Raw genomic sequence first — 12,110 nt, 5'->3', positions numbered from 1 at the left:
GCTTTTTAAAAATCAATGTTCTGACTTATTTGGCATTTTGAGGATTTTTTGTTAGAATCTATTGCTAGAGAATTATTGCGATCCTTTGAAAGTGTCATAATACCTTGCTTTTTCATGATTCTTGTATCTTTACATTGATCACTGCATATCTGGAGTATTAGTCTTTTTTTATTTCTGAATGTACTTTCATGGGGGAGGCTATTCTTGATGTGACTCTGGTGTATGTTGTGTAAGGCTGTTTGGCTGTGTTCAGTGGCAAAGATTGTATGATTTCCTTGCTTCTAAATACCCTTAATATGATCTTTCTCAAAAGCCAGTAATCTTTCTCAAATGCCAAGTATACTAAATGGGTGAGTGCTCTCATGATTTCCTGAAGTGAACAGCTGAGGTGGCATGCCTCATGCAGGTAGCAGTGGTCATAAAAACATTTTATCATTCCTGAGCGTTGTGCTCTTATGTCAGCTGTTATTGTAATGAGCTGTGCAGATTTACCTCCATGCCAGTAGTTGGTGCCTGCAGGTTAGAGCCAGCTAAAGTGATAGCAGAAGTGTTTATGCCCAACCTCTTTATCTGAGAAAATTGCTCAAGTGGCCCAGGTGGTGCATGATACCATGGAATGTTCAGGGTCATGAGTCTCATGTTCTGCCTTGGGTTGGAGTTGAAACTAACTGGAACCAGGCATGGGAAACCTACACTCAGGATCCTCAATGGTGGATTAAAGCACCAGCCCTGTTGGGGGTGGCATCATGGTACTCGGGCCTCTGGAAGAATGCATGGGTGAGGGACAACTGCTTCTTCATCAAGGTCTCAGCACAGAGAGGGAGGGGTGGTGCCAGTGCCACATTCTTAGCCAGTGGAAGTGAAATGTGCTTCCCCCTCACACCCCAGACTTGACATCATTCACTCTCCTGTACCAATTGTGGTAAGCAGTTTGAATATTTGGCTAGTCACTACAATTTGCTTCTTGTTTCCAACAAAGTCCCTAGTATTAGAAGTCACTGACTTGGTCAATACCATGCCTCCCAGGCAATTCTCCTCCTTCTCTGGTCCTAGAAGAGAAGCTCAGTTCTGGTACCAGTAGCTGGAGTCCACACTACACTCATATCTCTGTTCTGGCTGTGGGAGCTCCTCCCGTTTGAGCCCTAGTTGTCCGTGCCCCAGTGCAAGTCTCTCTAATGCCAAGACTGCCACTGCCTCAAGCTCCCTTGACCCCACAGAGCTTGCTAAGAGCTAAAATCTAGAATGTCATTTTTCTCTCGGTACCCAAGTCTGGGGAAGTACATGGAACACTTCCCAGAGCAGTTCCTTCTTATAGGCTCCCGGTCATTACCCAAGTTAGATCTAGGGATTCAGAGAGTTAAGGTGCTCTCCTGTGGTCTGGATTTCACCATTCCCCAGTGGAAAAGTGAACTGCAGAGAAGCACTCACTCATGCTTTCCCATGTTGGGGATTCGTACCCAGTATTTAGCTGGTCCCAGCCAAGAGAACTTCATGCCTTCCTTCTGTTTCCCAGATTCAGAATTTTTTTTCATTTTTCTGCTTAACTGCTGTGGTCCTTGTTATATAATTTTCAGAGAAGAACCACTATTTTTGCTCATCTAAATGGATTAGGCACGTTGGAAAAACCTCTAGTCAGTAATCTTGAGGAAAATAAAGTATGTGTATATTTCTTAGATTCATCTTCTATATGGTATTTAAAATAGACTTTTTTAAATACTGCTTTTAGTGCTTGTCCAATTTTTAATTATTTTTCATTTTTATTTCTTTGTATTGGCAATATTGGGATAAATATTTTCCTTGTTTCTTTTTCATTTAAGTGAATTGCATGCTAGTATCGAAATTTTACCACACATATTTGTTGTTCCAATCCGAGAGGTTTTATTTCACCCTATCATTGATTTACAGATAACACAAACAACTGCTGGGTTGTTAGAAATAAATATTCACTTTATTGTATCATTTGCTCATTTCATTTCAGAAATTGATCCATTATTATTTTACTCAAACATTTTATTATAAAATATTTAAACGTTCAGAAATATTGAAAGAATTAGGTTTTGAACATCCAAATATAACCTTCTAATATTAACATTTTACTATAATTGATTTATTATTTATCATATTTATGTATTTATATCGCTATAAATTTATTAATATACCTTTTTATCTTTGCAAAATAATATTTAACATTAATAATGAAATATTTCCAACAGGCACAATAGTAAAGGGATTAACATAAATTCCTAAATGCATACCATCCAACTATTAAATTATAACATTTTTATACTTGCTTTAGCTTCTCTTTAAACAAATAATTCATTACAAATGAAATTAAAATACTTTTTGTGCTATAATGTAATCCCATTTCCCTCTCCTTGTGTTTATTTTTCCATGCATATTATTAAGATCCTAGTACATATTTTAGTATATAAAAATAACATTTATGTTGTTTTGCATGTTTTCAGTATTTACCAAAACAGTTTCATTTTGTGTATTATCCTGGGGTGTTCCGCCCAATATTTTGTCTGTGAAATTGATGCATGTTGGTCGTGTTAGCCCAAGCCACGCCATTTTGCAGACTACCACCATTTTACAAACTCTGGTCAGAATGGAAAATTCCACCAGCTCCTGAGCTGTGAGAAACATCCTGTTGGAAAGGTCCCAGGCCTAACCCCTGACCGCAGTAAATTCCTTCCTTTATCAGCAGCCAAACACACCACCCCCGCCCCATTTTCTCAACAATCCCCGACCTCTCCTGCCCAGGCCTAGAACTGCCCCAGCCTGTAAGAAGGACTGGGGCTCCGACGCTAGCTAGTACCCCCTATCTGCAGGCCTTTCTCCCAATAAACCTGTGTTGCCCTTGAGCTGCCTCTGCTCCATTCCCTTCTCCCTTTCGTTCTAACGTTTGGTGCCAAAACCTGGGATGGGGTCTAGATCCCACAAGGGAGAGGTACTTCCTTGCAACCTGGGAAGCAAGAGGCAGCGGCAGCTCGCCCCGGGCTAATTCCCAAATCCTGATTGGCCCCTGATTCCCAGCCCTGTCCACTTTCGTCTTTCTACGGAGGAATTCTTTCTCTCGGCCCCATCCTCCCACGGCTTTCTCCTTCCCCCTCTTTCCTCTCTGTGGCTCTGGCAAGGACCACTGCCATTGCATCCAACACCGGCCTCCAATTGTGGGTGAGTTTCCCTTTCCACCCTCTGGATTCCTCTCATATTTCTGCCTGTTAGCCAGAAAACCCCAGCGCCAGGTAAGAGGATTCCCCGGTCACCACTGGGTGACCCTGGCCTGCCTTCTCAGGGGATGCCCTCAGAATGCTCACGCTCTGACCACTCTGGTTTCTGGGGGACCGCGAAGAGCTACGGGAGCACCCCGGCTCTTCTCCATCCCTTCTCATGGTTAGAATTGGGATACTCACTCCCCTACTCCACATTTTTCACCCTCCCAGCCACTCATATGGGGCAGGGCTCCTCGAAATCCCCTCCAGACACCCCTCTCAGATGTCTCATCTGGAACCTCCGAGCACTGGGCTTGGCCGACTCCATTAAAACTAAATGCCTTATTTTCCTTTGTAATGTGGCCTGGCCCCAGTATAAGCTGGACAATGATGGCTGCTGGCCCAGATGGGACTTTTGACTTCCAAATTCAACATGATTTAGAAAATGTCCTCTAGCACAATGGCAAGTGGTCCAAGATGCTCTATATCCAGGCTTTTGCCAATTCCCTCTATCAGTCCTGTTCACCTTACCAGCTGCTCCTCTTAAACAAGAAATCTGCCAAAATGCCGCCCCTTCCAGACAAGCCCTCCTCCTCCTCCTCTGATTTTTATCCAGACGACGAATCCCCACCCGCCCCCCAGCCCCACTCCCACCACCGTCTCCTCCTCCTTCCCCTTCGGCTCCCCCACCCCCTTATTCCTATCCCCCATCTCCTCTACCCTCTCCCCACCATAACTGATCTCATACTCAGCCCCCTTCTGCTGCTGAAAACCAGGCACAGGCCCAGAGGCCCTCTAAAGTCCCCCCATTGGGGGATGTTATGGAGACTGAAGGCATAGTCTGAGTTCATGTTCCTTTCTCTGTAGCTGATGGCTCTCAGTTTGAAAAGAGACTTGACTCCTTTTCCACAGACCCCACATCCTTCCACAAGGAATTTCCGTATATCACTCAATCTTATGACCTTACCTGGCATGGCATTTCTGTCATCCTCTCCTCCTCCCTCACCCTGGAGAACAGGGAACATATCTGGATCAGGCCCAAGCAGACACCCTCCACGGACAAGATGCTGCCCATAACCCAGTCACAACCCTCGCTATTCCCAGTACTGTCCCCAGTTGGGATTATCAGGCGGCTTCTGCAGACAGACAGAAACTAGGCCATATGATAACATGCCTCCTAACTGGCATGAATAAAACCGCCCTTATGACTGTCAAGTATGAAAAGATAAAGAAATCACTCAAGGCCCCTGACAAAAACCCTACTCTTTTTTTCTCCTGCCTTTCAGAGGCCGTAATTAAATATACCAGCTTAAGCCCTGACACTGCCGAGGACAGAATCTACCTCCATTTACACGTCATTTCCCAGTCAGCCCCCGACATCCAAAAGAAACTCCAAAGACTGGAGGATGGCCCTCAAACCTCCCAAAGAGACTTAATCAAAGTAGCCTTCAAGGTCTTTAACAATAGAGAGGAAGAAATAAAAACCCGAAAGCTTAAAAGAGACCAGGCTAAATACCAGATGCTGTCAGCTGCCATACAACAGGATTCCCCAATGCATGCAAAAATCCTCAACCTCATGACAGTCCCCATCAGGAGTCTGTTTTAAGTGTAGCCAACAGGGTCCCTGGGCAAGAGTCTGCCCCAATCTTATGCCGCCCTCAAAACCTTGCCTCATCTGTGGTATCAAGGGACACTGGAAGTCAGATTGCGCTCAACAAGACTTCACCCCGCTTGACCACCTCTAACTCAAACAGGTCCTGCAACCCTGGTTCCAGTCTGGCAAGCATTGTAGACCTGGCTGCTGAAGACTGACGGGGCCCAGGGTCCGCTGCCCCCACCGCCATCACCACCTCGGAACCCAGGGTAACGCTGTCAGTCTTTGGTAAGCCCATGCTCTTCCTTTTAGATCTGGGGACTAGTTACTCAGTTTTATCAGAATATTCTTGACCCTCCTCAGTTCTTCTATCTCTATTGTGAGAGTCAATGGAATCCCCTCTAGGCACATACTGGTCCCCTATTATGCAACCTATTCAATACCCCCTTCATCCACTCCTTCTTAGTTATCCCTTAGTGTCCTACCCCTATCTTGGGGTGGAATATACTGAGTAAATTCCAGGCCCCCATATGACTAGCCTCCTGCAATTCTACCCCTTTTATTTTACTCTGCTGCCCAGATGCTTCCCTCTCCTCCCCCTCATCTTTGCTATCCACTCTGTTACCTTCTGTCAATCCAGAAGTGTGGAACGTTTCTAAACCCACAATAGCCACACATCACATCCCAGTCAAAATAACCTTCCAAGACTCCTCCATTTTCCTTCATCAGCCTCAATATTCCCTTAGCCCAGCCAGCCTCAGGGGCCTCAAACCTATTATCTGTGAGCTTTTACAAGCTCAGTTTCTCAAACCTGTTAACTCTCCCCACAACACCCTTGTCCTGGCTGTCAAAAAAACAGACAGATTTTACCACTTGGTCCAGGATCTCCATGTCATTTACCAAGTGGAGGTACCAACCTATCCAGTGGCCCCCAACCCCTATACTCTACTCTCCCATATTCCCCCATCTAGCACACACTTCTCTGTATTGGATCTAAGGGACTTTTTTTTTTTTTTTTTTTTTTTTACTATTCCCTTGGATCTGGCTTCCCAAAGTCTTTTTGCTTTCACCTGGTCAGACCCAGATACTCACACATCTACCTAACTAACAGACTGTACTCCCACAGGGGTTCCGGGATAGCCCCCTCCTATTTGGGCAGGCTCTCACCAAGGAACTAATCGAGCTTCCCCTTGCTCCTGGCAGCCTCCTTCAATACATCAATGACCTCCTTATGTGTAGTCCCTCCTTTGATCTATCCATCAACACATCACCCAACTTCTAAATTTCCTCTATGGCCAGGGATATCAGGTTTTACCTACAAAGGCTCAAGTAGCCCAAACCCAAGTCACTAACCTTGAACTCACCCTAACCCCTAATTCTTGAGCCATGCCAGCCCGATGGAAGGAGCTAATACAGGATGTGCCCCTTCCCCACACCAAGAAGGACCCTTCCTTTTTGGGCCTTGTGGGGTACTTCCAGCTGTGGATCATTAACTTTGGCCTGTTGACCAAACCACTCTGCACGGCATCACGTGGGTCCATCCTAGAACATTTGGACCCAGCTTGCCCATTAACTCCCACTTCTAAAAACTGAAAGACGCCCTTTTAATGTCCCAGCACTAGGACTACCCAATTCCATTAAACCCTTTACCCTGTATGTTCATTGTAATCAAGGCCTTGCCCTTGGATTTCTCTGCCAAACCCGTGGCAACACTCCAGAAGCCATTGCATACTTCTGAAAACTGGACTCTATCATCCAAGGCTGGCCTCCATGCTTGAAAGTTCTGGATGCAGCTACATTGCTGGCCTCAGAGGCACAAAAACTCACCCTCTACCAGCACATTACTATTGCATCTTCCCATAACTTATGGGACCCCATGAGCCATTGATCTCTTCTTTTCCTCCTGCCATCCAGCTTACAGCAACCCTCTAACACCTTCCAGAGATGTAAAATTCTAAATCCAACCACCCTCCTCCCTATAAGTACTTCCAATTCTGAATCCCCCACTCTTGCCTAGACCTCTTAGCCTCCCTCTCCTCCCCTTTCCAACACATTTCAGAAGCCCCTTTGCGGAAGGAACCCACATGGTTCATTGATGGAAGCTCTTTTAAGGAACCATATCTGGCAGCTGGCTATGCCATCATTGCCGAAAACAAACTCCTAGAATCCAATGCTCTCTCATCGCATATCACCTCACAACAAGCGGAACTATTTGCCCTAACCAAGACCCTCACTCTAGCAAAGGGAAAGAGGGTCAACATTTACACCAATTCCAAATATGCATACCACGTCCTACAGTCTCACACTGTAATCTGGCAGGAAAGGGGTTTTTCTAACTACAAAAAGAACCGCCATAATAAATGGCAAACTCATACACAAGCCGCTGGAGGCAGCTAAACTACCACTAGAGGCCGTCATTATCCATTGCAAGGGACACCAAAAGGCTACAGATGCCATAACCAAGGGAAACTTCTTAGCAGATTCGGCAGCCTGGCAGGCAGCCCTTAGAACACTATTGTTATTGCCCATTTTCCCTAGCATACACCCAAGAAGAAAAAGGTGCCTTGCTGGCTCCAGGGCCGTTCATAACGAAAGCTGAATTTACTTAGACTACAAACTCATCCTACCCAAGACCCAAAAACTTTCTGTTCTCACCCACATCCATAACCAATTCCATGCGGGTTATCTCCCGTTGCTCCAATTTCTAAAAACCTGTATACATTCCCTTACCATGGCCATCAGCTTGGACCGCCTCACTAAAGGTTGCTCTGCCTGCAGTCAGACTTCCCCTCAGGGGCCCTTAGACCACCTCCTTTTCCCTCCCTTCAGGCCCAAAGGCCAGTTGCCGGGACAGGATTGGCAAATTGACTTCACTCATACGTTCCCCCATAAAGAAAGTCTGATATCTCCTCACGATGGTAGATACCTTTTCAGGTGGATAGAAGCCCTTCTTACTACCACTGAAAAGGCACACACCATTGCCTCTACCTTCCTCACACACATCATCCCTTGATTCAGCCTCCCCTCATCTATACAACTGGACAATTGACCAGCATTTATCTCCCAAGTCACTCAACAGGTTTCTAAGTCTTTAAACATCATATGGGTTTTTCACATTCTCTATCACCCCCAATCCTCGGGTAAATTTGAACAGGCGAATGCCCTCTTAAAACAACAGTTAACCAAACTTTCCCTAGAGATCAAAATGAAAACTGAATATCACTTCTTCCCTTGGCCCTTATGTGCCTCAGGGCCCTCCCCCGAAAACCTCTAAATCTAAGTCCTTTTGAACTTTTGTATGGACGTTCTTTCGTCCTACAGAACTTTGCTCCATCCCCTCCCTTACAGGACACCTGGCCAGCACTGCACCTCACTCAACACTTAGTCCGACAGTACACTGACACTCACCTCCCCAAACCTGAGGATTCTTCCCAATTCACTTTCTTACCCTTACAGCCAGGAGACTGGGTCTGGGTAGCACACCCCTCCTCCCCTTTCCAACAAAATGGAAGGGTCCCTATCAGGTTATATTCACCATCCCCGCTGCTGCAAAGTTAACATCCTTTCCCTATTGTATACACCATTCCAGATTTAAAAAGGCACCCGGCCCACACCCCGAAGTCTCCTCACCCCGGAAATATTCTTCCTTTCCCACAGGACCAACCTCGCTGTGCCTAACAAGAATTCCAGAAGTCACCCATCCGAAAGGCACTGGCCCATGACACTCTCCACTTCCAATCTTAAATCTTTTACTTCATACCTTGTCTCAGATCTCTCCTGGTACCCCTTCCCCACGCCCTTAGATAATCCATCTCAATTCCTCATGCTAATTGAGGAGCTATGGCTGCAAGGCACCTTCCAGGATTTCACACCTACACAAATCTCCTTTTTCTCCTTTTGCCTTCTCTGCTTATGGGATATTCTGAGTCCCCACCCCCAATCACTGACAGCTGGGCCCCCTTCGTCAGCCTCACACACCACGTATTAAGTCAGTCACAATCTCCCCTCTCCTCTAACTGCTGGATTTGTCTTTCTACACACACCCAATGATTCACGGCTCTTCCAGCTGACCTACTTACATGGACACAGTCCAACGTGAGCTTACACATTTCTTACTTGGCTATACCATTCTTGGCTGATTCATTCCTGAAACCGGTTCATAACCTGGAAACTCAACTAAACACCTTTCCTTCAAACTCAGCTCTCTCAGCATGGTTTCAGGTAGGGCTGTTGCCCTCCTTCACCTAATAGCTTCTGGACTAACATCCATACAAACCAACACAGCGTCATCTAAACCACCAATATGGGGGTACCATTTCTACTCAAACTTCCTTCATATCCCCACCCCCCTTATGTCTCAGCCAAACCTACCCTAATCCAGCCCACGCCACAATGGTGGGACAGGTTCCCCAGTCCCTATGTGGTCTTATTTTTACCCTTGCACTCCCTGTAGACCATCAATTCTACACCCTAATTACAAAATCAGATCCACCTCTGCCTGGCAGAAGGTGTTATGCTTTTCTGGCTCGCCTACCATCCACACATCCCTACACCTCACCACCGGATCCTCTTTTCTTTCCTTCCATCCAATTCCTGGCTTCCCCGCTGCCAACTCTGCTCTCTATGTCTCCAGTTTAAAGGTGCCCCCTGGAAAAAATGTAACAATTCCCTCACCTGTGACTGGTACCTGGCAGCCACCACACCGGGGCAGCAATGGCTAACGGTTGACAAAGACAATTTCTTTCTCTCTCCAAAACCAAACAGCCTTCATCAACTCCCTAGCCAAGACTCCCTATCAGGCCCTTACAGGTGCCGCTCTGGCTGGCAGTTACCCAATTTGGGAAAATGAAAATACCCTATCATGGCTACCTATCTTCACCTACAACTTCTGCCTGTCCACCCCCAGTCTCTTCTTTTTGTGTGATACAAACTGATATCTTTGCCTACCAGCCAACTGGTCAGGAACTTGCACCCTGGTCTTTCAGGCTCCAACCATCAATATCCTACCCCCTAACCAAACTATTCTAATTTCTGTAGAAGCCTCTATCTCCTCTTCACCCATAAGAAATAAATGGGCTCTACATCTCATCACCCTGCTAACAGGATTAGGCATCACTGCTGCACTCGGCACAGGAATAGCAGGCATAACCACCTCAATCACCTCATACCAAACGCTATTCACAACCCTTTCTAACACCGTAGAAGATATGCACACTTCCATTACCAGTCTCCAACGACAATTAGACTTCCTCGTGGGAGTCATCCTTCAAAACTGGAGAGTCCTGGACCTCCTAACCACTGAGAAAGGGGGTACCTGCATATACCTCCAGGAAGAATGCTGTTTCTGTGTTAATGAATCTGGCATTGTTCATATCGCAGTTCGTAGGCTTCATGACAGGGCTGCAGAGCTTTGACATCAAGTCGCTGACTCCTGGTGGCAAGGATCATCCCTTCTAAGATGGATACCCTGGGTTGCCCCCTTCCTAGGACCCCTGATCTTCCTCTTCCTGTTACTAATGATTGGGCCATGCATATTTAACCTTGTATCCCGCTTCATTTCCCAAAGGCTGAATTGTTTTATCCAGGCAAGCATGCAAAAACACATTGATAATATATTTCACCTTTGCCACGTCTAATACCAGAGCCTACGAGGAAGCCATTCGGAAGCTCCAGAACCCAGGCCCTAATCACAACGCCCCTATCCAGCAGGAAGCAGCCAGATGATCAACGACGCCCTTTTTCCTTTTTATACTAAAGTAAGAAATAAGAATGTTAGCCCAAACTGCACTATTTTGCAGACCCCTACCATTTTACAAACTGGTCAGAGTGGAAAATTCCACCAGGGCCTGAGCTGTGAGAAACATCCTGTCAGGCAGGTCCCAGGCCTAACCCCTGGCTGCACTAAATTCCTTCATTATCAGCAGCCAAACACACCGCCCCCACCCCATTTTCACAACAATCCCAGACCTCTCCTGCCCGGGACTGTAACTGGTCCAGCCTGTAAGCGGGAAGGGGGCTCTGGCACTAGCTGGTACCCCTTCTCCGCAGGTCTTTCTCCCAATAAATCTGTGTTGCCATTGAGCTGCTTCTGTTCTGTTCTTTTCTCCCTTTCATTCTAACAGATCAAACTACTTCATTCAATTCTGACTGAGGTATAAATATTCCATTTTATGAAAATAATATACTTATTTAATCCATTTTACTTTAGTTTTATGTCATTTTTTGCTACCACAAACAGTATTCAATAAACATTTTAGAATATATTTCTTTTTGCACCTGTGCAAAAGTTTTACTTCAATATAAATATCTTAAAGTAAAATTATTTTATTGAAGGACATACATTTGTGTTTTATCCCATGGAGCTTGAACAGGAAAAAAGATCTTCAAAATATGGCCTCCCAGGAATGTGAGTTTAGTACACCATAGTATAGTAGATCATACTGATTGTTACCAATAAACATAAAGGCAATTGGAAAAATTTAAGATTTTCTACCTAGTACAAGGATGAAATACCAAGGTCTGCATAAAAAATACACATAGTAGTCATAAATGATGAGAGATTATTATGACTGTTTTTTCAAAACAGCCCCAAGGCCAAGCCCCTGGCTATATAAAAGAAGCCTTTGAGATTCCCACCTTGTGGTGAAGTATCTAATCATGAAAGACTCTGTGGATGACTGATTGTCAGACGGTAAGCCTAAAAATCTATGAAAATAATGTTTCCCAAAAAGTTCACTAGGCTAGAAACAAAAGACAGTTAGAAAATTTTGACTGATACTGGCCCCAGTGATGTCTTTTTTTAGCTTCTTTTGCACTTACTTACATTTTAGCACCTACTTGTTATTTTCCATGTTTCTCTTTTGTCTTTAACTTACTTGATAATAGAGTTCCTTTGCATTCTCACGCAGCAATTATTATAATACTTATATATTGTATGCACTCAATAAATATTTGTGTCTAATTGTTTAAAACCTATCAATGAGCTCCCATCAGCGTCAGAATAATTCCAAATTCTAAAATTCTAGCCAAGGCCTTTCACTATCTGATTAAGAGGTACTTATCTAGTCTTACTTCTCAAAACAATCCTTAACTACTTCAATTCCTGGAAATCCCCTTGGTCTTACCACATTTGGTCTTAGGGATGTTGAAACATGGCACTCTTTCTGCCTAAACGATTTTCCTTCATTTCCCATTTACTCACAGATTAGATGTCACTTCTTAAGGTAAGCCTTTTCTTATCCATTGGAATATGATAAATGTCCCTTTCATGTGTTTGCGTAGCACTGTATACTCACATTTGT

The 12,110-nt window shown here is 44.9% G+C and overlaps 1 protein-coding gene across 33 annotated transcripts in view; it reads left to right on the top strand.

Moving 5' to 3' along the window:
• SPIN4 (spindlin family member 4) overlaps positions 1 to 12,110 on the top strand; it is a 342,780-nt gene that overhangs the window by 125,495 nt on the left and 205,175 nt on the right. For 25 of the 33 annotated variants that reach the window (XR_010154943.1, XR_010154945.1, XR_010154946.1 and 22 more), the window contains one exon: positions 4,970 to 5,097. The exons of 2 other annotated variants lie outside the window; for them this stretch is intronic. The gene's annotated coding sequence lies outside the window, so the exon portion shown is untranslated. Of the gene's footprint in view, positions 1 to 4,969; positions 5,098 to 8,466; positions 10,891 to 12,110 lie in introns of those variants that run through there. 6 more of the 33 variants (XR_008542000.1, XR_008541998.1, XR_010154952.1 and 3 more) reach the window with 2 other exon arrangements.

Source organism: Pan troglodytes, chromosome X (assembly GCF_028858775.2).
Source record: "Pan troglodytes isolate AG18354 chromosome X, NHGRI_mPanTro3-v2.0_pri, whole genome shotgun sequence".
NCBI lineage: Eukaryota > Metazoa > Chordata > Mammalia > Primates > Hominidae > Pan > Pan troglodytes.
Note: the sequence above shows the minus strand (reverse complement) of the source record. Positions and strands in the feature narration are given on the sequence as shown.